The sequence below is a fragment of the Paroedura picta genome, chromosome 6, assembly GCF_049243985.1.
Source record: "Paroedura picta isolate Pp20150507F chromosome 6, Ppicta_v3.0, whole genome shotgun sequence".
NCBI lineage: Eukaryota > Metazoa > Chordata > Lepidosauria > Squamata > Gekkonidae > Paroedura > Paroedura picta.
Genome location: NC_135374.1, coordinates 444,908 through 463,437, shown reverse-complemented (window position 1 = coordinate 463,437; position 18,530 = coordinate 444,908). Strand labels below are relative to the sequence as shown.

Here is an 18,530-nt window from a genome sequence, read left to right as displayed (position 1 = left end):
GGGGGGGGCTGAGCAAGCACAGCCAGAGGCAAAGAGGCAGCTGGTTACTCCTGATAAAGGGCAGAGCCCTGGGCCCCCTCAGGCACCAAGAGAGGTCGGCAGCCTCCCCTCTTGCCAGGGCCCCGTCGCCTGCACTTGAGGAGCTTCAATGCCGACTGTGCCAGACAGACGCCAGGAAGGAAGCATTCTAGATATTGGCCCCCCCAAAAAAAGACTCTGCCTGCTCTCACCCGCTCGCCCCCACCCCCACACCACTGCACATGTCCTTTGTGGCAGCATGAAGAATGCCAGGGCTCTGCCTCCAGGACGATTCCTCCTCTACAGACGAGTGCCTTGGCAAAGTCACCTCTGCGCCAGGCCTTTGGGCAGGCTCCCTCACCCACAGGATCCGCAGCAGCAACTCTGGGGGCCACGATACCCCCCCCCCGGTGGAGTCCAAAGGCAGGCGGAGAAAGCCTGAAAGGAAGACAGAAACCACTCCTCCAAGACAGGCCCTGGGAAAGCGCAGGGCAGAGCTCAGAATTGAGGCTTTTGAACTCTGGTGCTGGAGAAGACGCTGGCGAGTCCCTTGGACTGCAAGGCGAACAAACCGGTCAGTCCCAGAGGAGATCAGCCCTGACTGCTCCTTAGAAGGCCAGATCCTGAAGATGAAACGCAAATACTTTGGCCACCTCATGAGAAGGAAGGACTCCCTGGAGAAGGAGCGATTGAGGGCAGAAGAAGAAGGGGACGACAGAGAATGAGGTGGCTGGATGGAGTCACTGAAGCAGTCGGTGCAAACTTAAATGGACTCCAGGGAACGGTAGAGGACAGGAAGGCCTGGAGGATCATTGTCCATGGAGTCGCGATGGGTCGGATATGACTTCACATCTAACAACAACAAACCTTCAAACATTATACCATAGGGTCATAGCTAATAATGTATCATTAGCAATGTATCAGCATACAGCTGCACAAAAGGCAGTCTTATACATGCGCAATGGTAATTTTTGTTTCAATAAAAACCAGCCTCTTGAGGAGACTGGGGGTCTGCTGGACCAGCTCCATATATACACTGGGGGAGGGAGAGAGACAGCCCACCAAGCTGCCCACCAAGCATGTCATCTTCAGCTACCTGACAGGCCCTTTAAATGCCTACTCCCCCCACTTCCTCAGTCAGCAGAGCGGAGGCATTTAAAGAGCCTGCCAAGCAGCTGATGTAGTCAGCTCAGCACGCCCTTTAAATGCCTCCCCTTATTTCTCAGGCAAGCAGAGAGAGACATTTAAAAGGCATGGAGAATAGGGATTGGGAAGAGCAAGGAAAGGGTGGGCAAGGACACCCTTTCCTCCCCACAAGTGAGCTGGCTTGCATCAGGGAAAGGAGGCACATCTGCCCTCCCTAAAGTTTAAAGAGCCGGCTGCTTTCCGACTTTTTTGGATTTGGCCGAATCTGAGCCAGGGAAGGGTGCTTTGGAGCCTTTAAGATTCAGCCAAATCAACTCAGGCCCCATGCACATGCCTGCTCCTCATTGATGCTGGTGGGGGAAGACAGCCTTGTGTTTCCCAGGATCCAAAAGCACCAAGAAGTGGAACACGCTCTTTCACTTAGTCAACCCTTCCTTCCCTTTGGCACGTTGAGTCATTCACACCAGTACCGTTCCTTTATCGAGCTAATTTGTTTTCAATTTGAGACAAAGCACCTTCTTTCAAACCTAAGCCACTGGAAAACTAGAAAACTTCCATACTTTCCAAAGGAAAACTCCTAAAATTCCTAAGCCTGCATCTTGTCGTTTTTCCTATCCCCAATGCCGTGTCACTCTGTGGCGAGGCAAATGCTCTCCAGGTCACTGCAGCTCTCAGAGGGGGTGGGGGGGTGAAAATGTTTCCCCAGGACAGAAATCAGCAGCCACCAGAAAAGGAAAGGGGAACTCAGAATTGGTCACCCTAAAGATGCCAAAGTCTGGAACTGCTTCCTGATCAGGAAAGGTTACGACTTTGGGGTGTTTCTAGTTTACAGGAAGAAGGGAGAGGAAAGCTGTAGAGAAACAGGAGGCTGGCTTGCAAAACAGGAGGAGGAGGAGGAGGAGGAGGAGGAGGAGGAGGAGGAGGAGGAGGAGGAGGAGGAGGAGGAGGAGGAGGAGGAGGAGGGCACCCAACTGGCATTTCGACACCAATGACAGAAGCCTCCAAGCCAGGAAGGGAGAGCTATTCTGCCTGGAGGTCCGCTATATGGTACGAAGAAGCTTAAACAGTGGTCAATTCTATCTATCCACCAGTCGCATATAGGAAGTGACCGGCTGCCTTGGAGGCAGAAGAGCGCCTGTATATTGTCCCCCTGAAGCATAAAAGAACCCAGTGGCAGCTTTCCCAGTGTTGTTTCCAGCTCTTGTTACTGGTCACATGAGACCTCCCTGAAAGGTCAGCACTGAACAGTAATCCCAAATATTTAAACTGCTGCAGAGTCAGACCAGCCAAGGTTTACTGATAATCCCTTACTTGTGGTTTCCTACTCAAAAGGACCACCTTAGATTTTGCTGCATCAATTACCAAACATTCCCAAGAGTGGTATTTAGAAAACAGGCAGATACATTTACCCAGGGCCACTACTAGACAGTGAGACAGCCTCACCTGAGAACGGGCAGCTTCACCAATGTAAGGAAAGGAGAGTGGCAGTCCTTCTCTGAGCGATAACAGAGGGCTCAAAAGGCATCCTTGCTTAACACCTTTATCCAGCAAAACAGGCTGTCAGATATTTGGCCTGCTGGCAGGATGGCAGGATACGAAATACAAGAGGTTCACCCACAGACATCTTCCCAATTTTGCCCATGTAGTATCTCTAGGCACAGCATCCCAAGTGTTTCTGAGATCCTATGCATCTAGCGCCCGCCCCTCATTGCTGGCATGTTTACCTGTCAATAACAGCTGTAGAAGGTGGCAGGGAGGGGTTGGGCTCCCTGCCCTTTAGAGGCCAGGAGGTTCTTTCCCCAGGAGGCGTCCTGCTTGCTAGCCGACCTGCCGACCTGCCCTGCAGCAGAGAGGCACGGAATTGACCCCCCACTGACCACAGGCTGATAGGGCGGTCTTTGCAGGGTCTGGAGAGGAGCCTCCTCTCTTCTGGGTTGGAACCAGGATGGCATTACGGTCTGTATCCTTCTCTTGTGTAAAAACTGGCCCCAAAATTTCTGCCCACCAAGCTGGGTTTGCTATATGCAATTGGGGGGGGGGGGGGTGCTTGACCTGACTTCACATGTACTATTAAATCCCAGAATGGCCAGGGATTCGGGGGGGAAGGGTTGGGGGGCATCATCTGAGCAAGGAATTGGGGACACTGTGATGGGCAGGTAGTTGTGAATTTCCTGCATTCAGGGGGGGTTGGACTAGATGACCCTGGAGTTCCCTTCCAGCCCTATGATTCTATGAACAACTGAGACAGGAGGCCATGCTTCAGTCATAAGATAAAGCCAGCTGATCTGAGTTAGCCATCATTGCATCAGAAAACAGAGCTCTAAAACGTTATTTCCAACAGTTGGCAGAAATCCACAGTTGGCCTAGAATCGAAGTTTTCCCCTCCAAGAGCTTCTCATCTTTCTGCTTAATAGCCCAAATTAAGCAGTCCCACTCCAGCCCCAGGGCCTTCCTTGTCTTAACTACACCTTGATACTCCCACTTCCGAAGAAGCAGATCCTGCAGCATTTGCCTTGAGTCACAGGTTTTAAACTGGTGTTGGGAGCGCATAACCTGCTGCACGCCGCAAAGCTCTCTAGTCTGCATCAAACCACAAGCTTCCTGCTGTGAGCCCAAAAGAACTCCCAGCCGACAGCCAGAGGCACGTTCTGGCTGAAATGAATCGACTGAATTCTTTAAAATGTCCAGACCTTCTGAGGTGTTAGTGCCAGGGGAGCCCAGAGATTTAAGGCAAATTGCTTTGGGTGGGCTCTCCGTTCTTCAGCTTGGCTCCCGCACAAAGGTCTACGATGGCCCTCACAGTCCCCTCAGCCGCCAGGGCCAAGAGGGCCGTCTCTCAAGGGAAAGGCTCCCCCCTGCTGCCGGCTCAAGCACGGCCGCCTGAAACTCAGCCCCATCTTAATGTCTTCTGACTGTCTCACCCCAGCAAGGGAAGCAGGAGGAGACTGGCCACCAAAGCTTTTCAGGGAAAGCCTTTGACTGGGAGCCTCCGAGCAGCCAGCCCAGATGTCATGAATTAAATGCCCTTAAAGTATTGGCCGAGTTGACTGCAGCACTTGGACAGATCCGCTTCATGCACAGCAGGAGGGACGGAGGCGGGAGCAGCATGGCTGATGTGGAGTCAGCAGAGGCGGACCCTGAATGAACCTGTTTGTTCGAACCTCAGCTTCATTTCTCTTGGGAGTCCGCTTTCTGCCCCCTGGGAGACTCATGGCGTGTCTTTTGAAGGGTTCGGGCTCTGGTCGCCTGGCATGATTTTCCCTTCCCCTTGGAAAACACCAAGCCTCTTATCCAGGCACTGGTGTCGATCCCAGCAGCAGGGGGAGCTGGGGTGCGACCCAGAAGCCCAGGGCCTGAGAGTGGAGGAGCCATTCCTATGGTCCTTGCTGCAAGGCGGCGGGGGGGGGGGGGAGCCAGGGCCAGGAAAAGCAAGGCTCCTGAGGTTGAATTTCTGAGCCCCACACACACACACACACACACACACACACAAGCCCCGTGAACAAGGGGAGGGGAAAAGAGAGACGGTTCCAGGCCGGAACTACAACCCCACAGGAATTCTGGCCCATTCCAACACCCTTTGGGGCAGTGGTCCCCAACCTTTTTGAGGCTGGGGACCGGCAGGGCAACTGCCCGCCCGCGCATGCCGTGCATGTGCGCCTGCGCCCGTGCATCATGCATGCGCGGCCGGCCCGCGCATGCGCACATGTGCCATGCGCGGCCGAAATCGCGCATGCGCAGCACTTTCGCACGTGCGCACGTGCACAAAAGTGCCGCACGTGCGCGATTTCGGCCACGCATGCGCGATGTGCGGGCGCGGCCCTCTCTCTCCCCCCCCCTCCCGCAGTTAGAAGCTTCCCGGGCCGCAAGCTTGTGTCCGTTGCCCCACTGGGCTCTTCCATGGGGGCTGGAGTAGCGCCCAGTCCTGGCAGGGGTGGGCAGCATCTTAAGTGAGAGATTTGGAGCTGGCCGTTTCCAAGCCCCTGCAATGCCATGGGAGCTTGCTGGGTGACTTTGGCCTCTTCGCCTAGCATGTCTCACAAGGCTGTTGTACCCATCAAACGGAGGAGAGGAGAGGGCCGTCAGCCATCCCGGGGAGAAAAGTGTGGTATGTCAATATAAAAATCCATTTTGCCAGCAAAAAACAAAAAACACGAGTGGGGCAGGCAGGCTCCCTTGGCTCCCAAGAACTGGGGTTTGTCCTGGGCATGGAAGGGTCAGCCCTGGAGCCGTGGGGGAGGTGCTTGTTCTAAGGCAGCAAGATGCCGCCCAAGGCCAGCCAGGGATGCCGGCCTCAAGACGCACCTCTGGCTCCCTGGCAGGAGAGGCCGCAGAGGGCTCCAGCCACGCGGGAAGGCAGCTGGTCCGTGGGACTCTTTGCTCCAGGACGGAGCACGGCAGCGCTTGGGGCCGCTCAGGAAAGCCAGGCCCCGTCTAGATCAGAGGCTGAAGCCAGGGGAGGCCTCCCCACGGCCCCTCTTTGGGGTCCCAAAGGACGCCACCTGCTCACCCGCTCCCCGGCAGCCCAGGCCCCCTCTCTTGACACAGGTCCTGCTGGCAAGCAGCTGAGGGGACCTCTCAGCAGGGGGCACAGAAACATTTTAGAGGAAGAGCACACGCGGCCTCCGAGCACCCCTCCCTGCTCCGCCTGGCGTCTCGGCCGGGGCCCCTCCCAGCCAGCCGTGAGTCAGCGCCGGGTGCATCACATTCCACCCCCCCCCACCCCACCCCGCTCGCTGGAGCAGCCAGAAATAACCTTTGGCAGGGAAGAGGGGAGGGGAGGGGGCCTCCTTCTCACCTGCCCCGCCATGCAAAGCAGACAAGAAACTGCAGGGGAGGGGGCCGCGAGGGCCAGGGCTGACCCACACAGCACAAGACCAGACTGGAGAAGCCAGCGGGGGGGGGGGGCGAGGGGGGAGGCTCCCCCTTGCCCAGGCTGCCCTTGCCCACCGTGGCTGGCTCCTGCTCAACGAGATGGCACCTGAAGGAGGCCGGGTGGGTGTCGGAGGGCTGGATTCGAATGGAGCCCCTTCAGGGCTGCAGGGCCAAGTGGCCAGCTCCAATGAAGGGAGCTTCGGCCCCTGAAAGCTCATCCCCCCCCCCCCAATCTAGCTGCCCTCTAAAGAGCTCCTGGAGGCGCTCTGTCCAGAGAGGAATTCGGAACGTGCAGCCACGGCCTCCGGAGGAAGCCTCACCCTGCCCGGTCCGAGGCTCCGAGGTTCCCCCCCCCCCCCGCTGGCTGATCCTCTGCCAACAGGAGGAAAGGCTGCAGCCGGAGGAAGAAGCGACAGGAGGGCAGGAAGGAGGAGGAGGAGGAGGAGGAGGAGGAGCTGGTTCTTTCACTCCCCAAAGGAGTCCCAGAGCGGCTTCCCATCGCCTTCCCCAAAACAGGCACCTTGCGAGGGAGGGGCGGCTGAGAGCTCTGAGGTTCCCCCAGCTGGCTGCATGGGGGGAGGGGGGAGGAGTGAGGGCTTGAACCCGGTTCTCCAGATTGGAGGGCGCTGCTCTTAACCAGGACACCAAGCAGGGGCCTCTCCGCCAGCAGCTCCCTTCCCCGCATGCAAGGATGACGCGTGATGTGGGGGAGGTGGACCTGTCCCACGGAGCACCCACTCGGGAGCACCCAGCCGTTCTTTTACCGGGTCCCACAGACGGCACCCAGAATAAACACCATCTGTTAAGAGCAAAGAGGCCTGCAGGATACACACTGCCCTTCCAGCAGACAGCTCAAGAAGGAGATACCGAAGGGGCAAGGAGCAATTGGGGCGGGGGGCTCTTCTCCCAACCCTCTCCCAATGTCTGCATAAAAGCCACCACTACGTCTTGAGACCCCCCCCGCCCCCCGCCAACTGGCACCACCTCCCGGTCTGCACCCCACACTGCACTCGGCAGTCCTGTTGATGGGCCAGTGACCCCGGAGGGAGCAAACGTGTCAGCCAAAGCATCGGCATCTTGGGTCAGCGTGGGGAGAAAGTCCCTTGGCCAGGAAAGGCTCCAGAGAGTCACAGTCCCAAGAGGCCTCCAAGCCCAAGAGGTGATTTCTCTGCCACACTGAGTAGAACCCCTAAAATTCCCAAAAGGGCAAAGGCAGATGGGCTTCACATCTGCCTTCACAGATGGGCAGACCGCAAAACCTCCCCCCCCCCCCCACGAAACACAGCACCACAGCAAAGGGGGCAGGAATTTCCTCGGGAGCCCCCCAGGCCTGCATCACTCAGCCCAAAGCTCTTCCAAGAGCACAAGGATGGAGAAGAAGCTGAAAGCCTGAAGACCTTTTAGGAGTCCAGTTCAGCCTTGGAAGGGGCTGCCTAAGGAGGTAGGGAGCTCCCCCTCACTGGCGGTCTTCAAGCAGCGGATGGACAGATCCTTCTCCTGGATGCTTGAGGCTGATCCTGCACTGAGCAGGGGGTGGGACTAGATGGCCTGCATGGCCCCTTCCCCCTCTAGGATTCTAGGAGTCTAGTACAGCAGTGGAATGGGCTGCCTAAGGAGGTGGGGAGCTCCCCCTCACTGGCCGTCTTCAAGCAGTGGCTGGACAGATCCTTCTCCTGGATGCTGGAGGCTGATCCTGCAATGAGCAGGGGGTGGGACTGGATGGCCTGCATGGCCCCTTCCAATCTGACATTCTATCTAGACATTTATTATTGAGCTCCTGTGGTGTCGTGGTTAAGAGAGTCAGGCTAGCATCAGGGCGGCCCAGGTTCAAGCCTCCACTCGAGTCATGGTACCTACTGGATAGGCTTTGGCCAGTCCCACGTCCTCAGGCTAGCCAACTCACAGGGGTGCAGTGAGGACAACACGGAGGAGAGGAGAATGAGGCAGGCCACTTTGGACCCTGCTGAGTAGGAAGGCAAGGCAGAAGTGAATTAACAGTGAATGCCACACACACACACACAAACACACACACACCACCAGTAGATGCAACAGTATCTCTGAACATGCCTTTTTAAAATCAATTGCTGTTATAAATTAAAGGAAATTGATTCTGCTGCTCCAAGAGAAAAGCCAAAGAGACGTTGCCTCCAGGGAATTGTTCCATGGGCAGACATCTGATCTATTTCAAAATGCAAAAAATGACAAGCCAGATTCCTGGTTCTCAATCGGTGATCTGACTGTAGATCAACTCCCGGAGAAGATCCGTGGCCGCAGCTCCCTCGCTCTTCTCTAACCCCTTCCAAATTGTTGCCCCGGGCCCCCAGGACGTTCACCCGGCCTCAACCCGGGCCAGGGCCTTTTTGGTCCTGGCCCCACCTTGGCGGAATGAGCTGCCGGGAGAGCTCAGGGCCCTGCCGGAGTCACCAGCTTTCCGCAGGGCCCGCAAGACGGAGCTCTTCCGCCAGGCGTATGGTTGAGGCCAGGGCGGAGTCCCGGTATTCCACCTGAGGACCCCCCCCCCCCCGAAGGTTTAGCCAGATCTGGAGCCTCACTCCCAATGGAAGAAGGCTTGGCCTGCGTCTGGGGGAAGGGATGGGGGCAATTAGAGGCTTCACATGGGATCACCTGCTGCCTTTGATGCAAGGGATGGTTTTAGGGGGTTTTATTGCATTCTAATGTGTGTATTGCTGCGAAGACCATTGGAACAGCTGCGGTATACAAATGGGAAAATAAATAAATAAATGTCTTCCTGTCCAACTGAGCCAGCCTCGTGGCTCCCTGGCAGCCCCGGCCCCCGCAAGATGTGCCAAGGGCACACATCCTGCCCCAAACGCCAGCTGCTCTGCAGAACACACGCTGGCATCGAGGGCAGCAAGGGGGCCACGCCGAGGCTTCCTGACCTGGCATAGCAGGCGTGGCATGTCACGTGAGCCACAGAGGGCAGCCGAGCTGCTGGCAGATCTAAGCCCTGGCTCTCCTGCCCATGGAGTTCCAGGACTGCCAAGGCAGAGTGGCCTGCAGGAGCCCCCTTCCAGCCCCCTCCGTCACCCCCCTCCTCCGAAAGCTGAGCCCGGCTGCCCCTGGTCCTCCTGGCAGGGCTAAATTTAGACTTCACAGGGGTCCTCTTGGTGGGCCCAGCTGAGTGGCTCTCAGGCCACGAAGGGAGGAAACAGCTGCCCTCCCACGGCAGCACTTCCGCCAGGGCTTGGTGGGACCCCTGGAAAGGTCTGGGCAGCAGAAGGGTACAGTGGCAGAGCCCAGGGAGAGAGCAGGAAACCGAGAGAGGGGAGGAAAGCGGGGGGGGGGGGGGCTGGACGGGACAGCCTGGTGTATGGCAGGCACTGAAGCTACCCCCCTTGGGGAGAATGGTCCTTGGGAGCCCAGCAGAGACCTTCAGCACCAGCCACCCCAGGGAAGAAGAGGGGTGGGGAGATCTAGGCCAAAGGCTCCCAGTTACAGAGTCCTCAGGGGAGCGTGATGGGACCAGACGTCTCCCCATCCTCCCAGCCTGACTGCACATGATGGATGGTGAATGGACATCTCCATCACCTCAGCCGTGATATGTGTCCGTGATATGACGCTGAACAGGCCCAGGTGCCCTTCAGGTGGGATTGACCTCCTGCATGCGCCCTGAGCAGGCCGCGCCCCACTCTCCCAAGCCCCTTTCTTCCACGTCCGCCCTGTCCAAAGGTGACCTCAGCAGTCAAGCCGCCTCTGGCCAGCAACGGCGGCAGGTTGGTACCGGGAGCAGCAGCTGACCCTGCCAGACAAGTCCTCCTGCTCAGGGAAGTGCCCACCCTTGCCACCCGCCCCCAGCACTGTTCCTCCTTCCCACCCTGACGGCAACAGTACAAAACCAGCCCCTCCCCTCCCCTCCCCAGACAGGAGCTAGAAGTCAGGCATAGCACAGCCGACCATCCGAGGGACCAGGGAAAGACCTGGGAAGGCTGACCTGGGGCACAGACCCCCAGCTCTCTGGGACAGAACTGGAGGCCGTCTGCCAGCCAAGATGTCGGCACCACACGCCCCAGCCCCTCCCCTTGTGCAACAGCCTCTCTGCCCAGGCAGCCACTCGGAGGACTCTGCCCGGGGCCCTCTGCTCTCCTGGGCCGGGGAAACCCCAGCCACTCCCAGAGGCAGCACACAGAGCTCCAGCCCTAGACAGCGTCCGTGTCAAACCCAGGGGCCCAGCCCTGCCTCCGGGCCTCCCTGGGACCTGGGCCCCTGCAGTGGGGCATTGGGACCCATGTCCAAAATGAGCTCAGCTGTGCAGGGCCAGTGCAATACTGAGCTGTAGCAAGGCCAACCACATGGAAATCGAGGCAGTGACAGGTACCCCAGCAGTGGGAGCGTGAGAAAGAGACGAAGGGTTGGACATGGGGCTCAGGCCAACCCCTGAAACGGGGGGGGGGGGGGAGGGGAGGGGATCTCCTAGCACCCATCCTGACTCACAAGAAACTCCACGTAAAAAGGGAGTCAAGCTCAAAATCCCAGAGCAAAGAGGTATCATCAGGGCCTCTCTGCCATGTTAGAGACCATCCACAGGGACAGGCTGGTCCTGCAAGGCTGGATCCTCCCTGGTCTCACCCAGCAAGGCTCTAATGAGGTTCCTAAGATGCCTTGGCCTCTCTGCCCTGTGGCTGGCCCGGCAGAGGAACTCAGGGGAAGGCCTCGGGGAAGGCCTCGGCCTCTCTGCCCTGTGGCTGGCCCTGCAGAGGAACTCAGGGGAAGGCCTCGGGGAAGGCCTCGGCCTCTCTGCCCTGTGGCTGGCCCTGCAGAGGAACTCAGGGGAAGGCCTCGGGGAAGGCCTCGGCCTCTCTGCCCTGTGGCTGGCCCTGCAGAGGAACTCAGGGGAAGGCCTCGGGGAAGGCCTCGGCCTCTCTGCCCTGTGGCTGGCCCGGCAGAGGAACTCAGGGGAAGGCCTCGGGGAAGGCCTCGGCCTCTCTGCCCTGTGGCTGGCCCTGCAGAGGAACTCAGGGGAAGGCCTCGGGGAAGGCCTCGGCCTCTCTGCCCTGTGGCTGGCCCTGCAGAGGAACTGGCTGGCCCCTGGGTGAGACGGGAGGCTGGACTGGAGGGACCCTCCCTGGCCTGACCCAGCAGGGCTCTTCTGAGGGTCTTCTCAGGGGAAGGCCTCGGCCTCTCTGCCCTGTGGCTGGCCCTGCAGAGGAACTGGCTGGCCCCTGGGTGAGACGGGAGGCTGGACTGGAGGGACCCTCCCTGGCCTGACCCAGCAGGTCTCTTCTAAGGGTCTTCTCAGGGGAAGGCCTCGGCCTCTCTGCCCTGTGGCTGGCCCTGCAGAGGACCTGGCTGGCCCCTGTGTGAGACGGGAGGACGGACTGGATGCCGGACCCTCCCTGGCCTACCCAGCAGGGCTCTGCTGAGGGTCTTCTCAGGGGAAGGCCTCAGCCTCTCTGCCCTGTGGCTGGCCCTGCAGAGGAATTGGCTGGCCCCTGGGTGAGACGAGAGGCTGGACTGGAGGGACCCTCCCTGGCCTGACCCAGCAGGGCTCTTCTGAGGCTCTTCTCAGGGGAAGGCCTCGGCCTCCCTGCCCTGTTGCTGGCCCTGCAGAGGAACTGGCTGGCCCCTGGGTGAGACGGGAGGCTGGACTGGAGGGACCCTCCCTGGCCTACCCAGCAGGGCTCTTCTGAGGGTCTTCTCAGGGGAAGGCCTCGGCCTCTCTGCCCTGTGGCTGGCCCTGCAGAGGAACTGGCTGGCCCCTGGGTGAGACGGGAGGCTGGACTGGAGGGACCCTCCCTGGCCTACCCAGCAGGGCTCTTCTGAGGGTCTCATCAGGGGAAGGCCTCGGCCTCTCTGCCCTGTGGCTGGCCCTGCAGAGGAACTGGCTGGCCCCTGGGTGAGACGGGAGGCTGGACTGGAGGGACCCTCCCTGGCCTACCCAGCAGGGCTCTTCTGAGGGTCTCATCAGGGGAAGACCTCGGCCTCTCTGCCCTGTGGCTGGCCTTGCAGAGGGACTGGCTGACCCCTGGGGGAGACCGGAGGCTGGATTGGAGGGACTCTCCCTGGCCTGACCCAGCAGGGCTCTTCTGAGGGTCTCCTCAGGGGAAGGCCTCGGCCTCTCTGCCCTGTGGCTGGCCCTGCAGAGGAGCTGGCTGGCCCCTGGGTGAGACGGGAGGCTGGACTGGAGGGACCCTCCCTGGCCTGACCCAGCAGGGCTCTTCTGAGGGTCTTCTCAGGGGAAGGCCTCGGCCTCTCTGCCCTGGGGCTGGCCCTGCAGAGGAACTGGCTGGCCCCTGGGTGAGATGGGAGGCTGGACTGGAGGGACCCTCCCTGGCCTGACCCAGCAGGGCTCTTCTGAGGGTCTTATCAGGGGAAGGCCTCGGCCTCTCTGCCCTGTGGCTGGCCCTGCAGTGGAACTGGCTGGCCCCTGGGTGAGACGGGAGGCTGGACTGGAGGGACCCTCCCTGGCCTGACCCAGCAGGGCTCTTCTGAGGGTCTTCTCAGGGGAAGGCCTCGGCCTCTCTGCCCTGTGGCTGGCCCTGCAGAGGAACTGGCTGGCCCCTGGGTGAGACAGGAGGCTGGACTGGAGGGACCCTCCGTGGTCTGACCCAGCAGGGCTCTTCTGAGGGTCTTCTCAGGGGAAGGCCTCGGCCTCTCTGCCCTGTGGCTGGCCCTGCAGAGGGACTGGCTGGCCCCTGGGGGAGACCGGAGGCTGGACTGGAGGGACTCTCCCTGGCCTGACCCAGCAGGGCTCTTCTGAGGGTCTCCTCAGGGGAAGGCCTCGGCCTCTCTGCCCTGTGGCTGGCCCTGCAGAGGAGCTGGCTGGCCCCTGGGTGAGACGGGAGGCTGGACTGGAGGGACCCTCCCTGGCCTGACCCCGCAGGGCTCTTCTGAGGCTCTTCTCAGGGGAAGGCCTCGGTCTCTCTGATCTGTGGCTGGCCCTGCAGGGGAACTGGCTGGCCCCTGGGGGAGACGGGAGGCTGGACTGGAGGGACCCTCCCTGGCCTGACCCAGCAGGGCTGTTCTGAGGGTCTTCTCAGGGGAAGCCCTTGGCCTCTCTGCCCTGTGGCTGGCCCTGCAGAGGAACTGGCTGGCCCCTGGGTGAGACGGGAGGCTGGACTGGAGGGACCCTCCCTGGCCTGACCCAGCAGGGCTCTTCGGAGGGTCTTCTCAGGGGAAGGCCTCGGCCTCTCTGCCCTGTGGCTGGCCCTGCAGAGGAACTGGCTGGCCCCTGGGTGAGACGGGAGGCTGGACTGGAGGGACCCTCCCTGGTCTGACCCAGCAGGGCTCTTCTGAGGGTCTTCTCAGGGAAAGGCCTCGGCCTCTCTGCCCTGTGGCTGGCCCTGCAGAGGAACTGGCTGGCCCCTAGGTGAGACGGGAGGCTGGACTGGAGGGGCCCTCCCTGGCCTGACCCAGCAGGGCTCTTCTGAGGGTCTTCTCGGGGGAAGGCCTCAGCCTCTCTGCCCTGTGGCTGGCCCTGCAGAGGAACTGGCTGGCCCCTGTGTGAGACGGGAGGCTGGACTGGAGGGGCCCTCCCTGGCCTGACCCAGCAGGGCTCTTCTGAGGGTCTTCTCGGGGGAAGGCCTCTGCCTCTCTGCCCTGTGGCTGGCCCTGCAGAGGAACTGGCTGGCCCCTGGGTGAGACGGGAGGCTGGACTGGAGGAACCCTCCCTTCCCTGACCCAGCAGGGCTCTTCTGAGGCTCTTCTCAGGGGAAGGCCTCGGCCTCCCTGCCCTGTGGCTGCCCCTGCAGAGGAACTGGCTGGCCCCTGGGTGAGACGGGAGGCTGGACTGGAGGGTCTTCTCAGGGGAAGGCCTCGGCCTCTCTGCCCTGTGGCTGGCCTTGCAGAGGGACTGGCTGGCCCCTAGGTGAGACGGGAGGCTGGACTGGAGGGGCCCTCCCTGGCCTGACCCAGCAGGGCTCTTCTGAGGGTCTTCTCGGGGGAAGGCCTCGGCCTCTCTGCCCTGTGGCTGGCCCTGCAGAGGAACCGGCTGGCCCCTGGGTGAGACGGGAGGCTGGACTGGAGGGACCCTCCCTGGCCTGACCCAGCAGGGCTCTTCTGAGGGTCTTCTCAGGGGAAGGCCTCGGCCTCTCTGCCCTGTGGCTGGCCCTGCAGAGGAACTGGCTGGCCCCTGGGTGAGACGGGAGGCTGGACTGGAGGGACCCTCCCTGGCCTACCCAGCAGGGCTCTTCTGAGGGTCTCATCAGGGGAAGACCTCGGCCTCTCTGCCCTGTGGCTGGCCTTGCAGAGGGACTGGCTGACCCCTGGGGGAGACCGGAGGCTGGATTGGAGGGACTCTCCCTGGCCTGACCCAGCAGGGCTCTTCTGAGGGTCTCCTCAGGGGAAGGCCTCGGCCTCTCTGCCCTGTGGCTGGCCCTGCAGAGGAGCTGGCTGGCCCCTGGGTGAGACGGGAGGCTGGACTGGAGGGACCCTCCCTGGCCTGACCCAGCAGGGCTCTTCTGAGGGTCTTCTCAGGGGAAGGCCTCGGCCTCTCTGCCCTGGGGCTGGCCCTGCAGAGGAACTGGCTGGCCCCTGGGTGAGATGGGAGGCTGGACTGGAGGGACCCTCCCTGGCCTGACCCAGCAGGGCTCTTCTGAGGGTCTTATCAGGGGAAGGCCTCGGCCTCTCTGCCCTGTGGCTGGCCCTGCAGTGGAACTGGCTGGCCCCTGGGTGAGACGGGAGGCTGGACTGGAGGGACCCTCCCTGGCCTGACCCAGCAGGGCTCTTCTGAGGGTCTTCTCAGGGGAAGGCCTCGGCCTCTCTGCCCTGTGGCTGGCCCTGCAGAGGAACTGGCTGGCCCCTGGGTGAGACAGGAGGCTGGACTGGAGGGACCCTCCGTGGTCTGACCCAGCAGGGCTCTTCTGAGGGTCTTCTCAGGGGAAGGCCTCGGCCTCTCTGCCCTGTGGCTGGCCCTGCAGAGGGACTGGCTGGCCCCTGGGGGAGACCGGAGGCTGGACTGGAGGGACTCTCCCTGGCCTGACCCAGCAGGGCTCTTCTGAGGGTCTCCTCAGGGGAAGGCCTCGGCCTCTCTGCCCTGTGGCTGGCCCTGCAGAGGAGCTGGCTGGCCCCTGGGTGAGACGGGAGGCTGGACTGGAGGGACCCTCCCTGGCCTGACCCCGCAGGGCTCTTCTGAGGCTCTTCTCAGGGGAAGGCCTCGGTCTCTCTGATCTGTGGCTGGCCCTGCAGGGGAACTGGCTGGCCCCTGGGGGAGACGGGAGGCTGGACTGGAGGGACCCTCCCTGGCCTGACCCAGCAGGGCTGTTCTGAGGGTCTTCTCAGGGGAAGCCCTTGGCCTCTCTGCCCTGTGGCTGGCCCTGCAGAGGAACTGGCTGGCCCCTGGGTGAGACGGGAGGCTGGACTGGAGGGACCCTCCCTGGCCTGACCCAGCAGGGCTCTTCGGAGGGTCTTCTCAGGGGAAGGCCTCGGCCTCTCTGCCCTGTGGCTGGCCCTGCAGAGGAACTGGCTGGCCCCTGGGTGAGACGGGAGGCTGGACTGGAGGGACCCTCCCTGGTCTGACCCAGCAGGGCTCTTCTGAGGGTCTTCTCAGGGAAAGGCCTCGGCCTCTCTGCCCTGTGGCTGGCCCTGCAGAGGAACTGGCTGGCCCCTAGGTGAGACGGGAGGCTGGACTGGAGGGGCCCTCCCTGGCCTGACCCAGCAGGGCTCTTCTGAGGGTCTTCTCGGGGGAAGGCCTCAGCCTCTCTGCCCTGTGGCTGGCCCTGCAGAGGAACTGGCTGGCCCCTGTGTGAGACGGGAGGCTGGACTGGAGGGGCCCTCCCTGGCCTGACCCAGCAGGGCTCTTCTGAGGGTCTTCTCGGGGGAAGGCCTCTGCCTCTCTGCCCTGTGGCTGGCCCTGCAGAGGAACTGGCTGGCCCCTGGGTGAGACGGGAGGCTGGACTGGAGGAACCCTCCCTTCCCTGACCCAGCAGGGCTCTTCTGAGGCTCTTCTCAGGGGAAGGCCTCGGCCTCCCTGCCCTGTGGCTGCCCCTGCAGAGGAACTGGCTGGCCCCTGGGTGAGACGGGAGGCTGGACTGGAGGGTCTTCTCAGGGGAAGGCCTCGGCCTCTCTGCCCTGTGGCTGGCCTTGCAGAGGGACTGGCTGGCCCCTAGGTGAGACGGGAGGCTGGACTGGAGGGGCCCTCCCTGGCCTGACCCAGCAGGGCTCTTCTGAGGGTCTTCTCGGGGGAAGGCCTCGGCCTCTCTGCCCTGTGGCTGGCCCTGCAGAGGAACCGGCTGGCCCCTGGGTGAGACGGGAGGCTGGACTGGAGGGACCCTCCCTGGCCTGACCCAGCAGGGCTCTTCTGAGGGTCTTCTCAGGGGAAGGCCTTGGCCTCTCTACCCTGTGGCTGGCCCTGCAGGGGAACTGGCTGGCCCCTGGGGGAGACGGGAGGCTGGACTGGAGGGACCCTCCCTGGCCTGACCCAGCAGGGCTCTTCTGAGGGTCTTCTCAGGGGAAGGCCTTGGCCTCTCTACCCTGTGGCTGGCCCTGCAGGGGAACTGGCTGGCCCCTGGGGGAGACGGGAGGCTGGACTGGAGGGACCCTCCCTGGCCTGACCCAGCAGGGCTGTTCTGAGAGTCTTCTCAGGGGAAGGCCTTGGCCTCTCTGCCCTGTGGCTGGCCCTGCAGAGGAACTGGCTGGTCCCTGGGTGAGACGGGAGGACGGACTGGATGCCAAACCCTCCCTGGCCTACCCAGCAGGGCTCTGCTGAGGGTCTTGTGTCTCTCAGAGTCCTTCCCTCCCGGGTCCCCCCTCCCTTGAGGGCTCCTCTGCCTCCCTCTGCTTGGCTCTCGGGCCCTGACCTCCCCTGGCCCGGCCGGCAGGTGCAGAGGCTGTCCCTGGGTGATTGGCAGGCGGGCTGGTGGGGGCTGGCTGGCGTGGGGGCTCCGTGGCCGTTTGTGGGAGGGGGCGGGCAGGCTGGCGTGGGGGGGGTCCCCAGCAGGGTCTGGCGCCCCCGCGCCCTCCCTCCCTCCCTCCCTCCCTCCCTCCGCCCCTCCCTCCGCAGCCATTTTCTCCCGGGCAGCCCGAGGGGCCCCTCCGGGAGGCCGCCCCCCCCCCGGTCCCTGCCGGGCTCCTGGCTCAGACCTCCGCCCCCCCCTCCCTCCCTCCCTCCCTCCCTCCCTTCCTGCCTGTCGGGTGGCCTCGAACGCGGACCGGGCTGCGTGGAGGGGGGGGCCATCCCCCCGCCCCCCAGGCCCCGATCCCCGATCCCCGATCCCCGATCCCGCTTGCCCCCCCCCGCGCCCCCTCACCTGCGCGTCTCCTTCCGCTTCTCCTTCTCCGCCGCCGCCGCCATTTTCCTCGCCCCCCCCGCCGCCTCCTCCTGCCGCCCGTCCTGGCCACGCCCTTGGGGGCGGGGCGCCCCTCGCCGCAGTCCCCGCCCCGCCCGCGCCCGGCCCCGCCCACCCCCTGCCGCCGCCGCCGCCGGGCGGGTGCCAGCCTCCTCCCGGGCTCCCCGGGGGCCCTCCGGAATCGCCGCTTCCCGCCGGCCGCTCAGGGGCCGGGGCTGCCGGGGGGGGAGGGGGGAGGGGGCGTCCAGCTGCCTCTGCGGCCAGGGGCCCCTGCTCGGACCGCCGCCCGGCCCGCCAGGTGTTCTCCCCGGGGCGCAGGAGCGCCCAGGCTCCCGAGGTGGGGCAGGGCAGGGCAGCAGTCAAGGCCCCAGGCTCCGCGGCGCAGGCTGCAGCCTTTGGGGCAGGACTGGCCTGGGAAGTCCTTGAAGTGCCGGGAAAGGGGCCAAGGAATAGACAACATTTTCCCTCGAGGAAGACCCTTGGCATTCATTTTATATTTAGTTATATATGTTTCCAGTTCTATACCGGCACTCTGGACAACAGCAGTCGGTTTCCAAACCCTAAAATCGCAATACAACCCATAAACCCCCCATAACAAGCGAGGCTCCAGCCTTTGGACCTACACGGGTGGCCCTCCATGACATCAGCCCAGGGGATCTGATCCTACAGCGTTTATTAGGGCGGGACCCACAGTAGCTCCCGTCACCCCACCCACCCACCCACCCTCAACAAAACACCTGGCGGAAGGAACAGCTCTGTCTTGCAGACCCCGTAGAACCCAGACAGCTCCGTCAGGGTCCTCCGTTGGGGCTGGGGCCAGGCAAATGTCCCCGGGGGCCCGGGACAGCCAGTAGATTTGTACCTGCAGAGTGAAGAAGTCTGCGGGGGGCGTAAGGAGATAAGTGGTCCCTCAGGTAGGTGGACCCAGGCCACATATAGCCTTAAGCTCAAAACCAAAACCTTGAACCTGGGCCTCAGTATGAGTTAAACTGATGTTCTTTGCAGTTTCTACCATTCTTTAATGCCATTGTCGTTATCACCTTATTACTATAAATGGAGTTACCCGTACCGTTTCCTGTAAACCACCCTGAGCCTTCGGGGAGGGCTGCAAACAAAGAAATAAAATGTCCAAGTGAGGACCCGCAGAGCTGCATTTTGTACTAGTTGCAATTTCCAGGTCAGAGACAAGGGCAGGCCCACGTAGAGCGAGTTGCAGAAGTCTGGTCTGGAAGGGACTGTTGCATGGATCGC

General features: G+C 62.2%; 1 protein-coding gene across 2 annotated transcripts in view; it reads right to left on the bottom strand.

The window, feature by feature from the left end:
- FHIP1B (FHF complex subunit HOOK interacting protein 1B) overlaps positions 1-17,351 on the bottom strand; it is a 31,003-nt gene extending 13,652 nt beyond the window's left edge. The window contains exon 1 of one of the 2 annotated variants that reach the window (XM_077341042.1): positions 17,241-17,351. The gene's annotated coding sequence lies outside the window, so the exon portion shown is untranslated. The remainder of the gene's footprint in view (positions 1-17,240) is intronic. The other variant, XM_077341043.1, reaches the window with a different exon arrangement.
- Between the last annotated feature and the right edge of the window lie 1,179 nt (positions 17,352-18,530).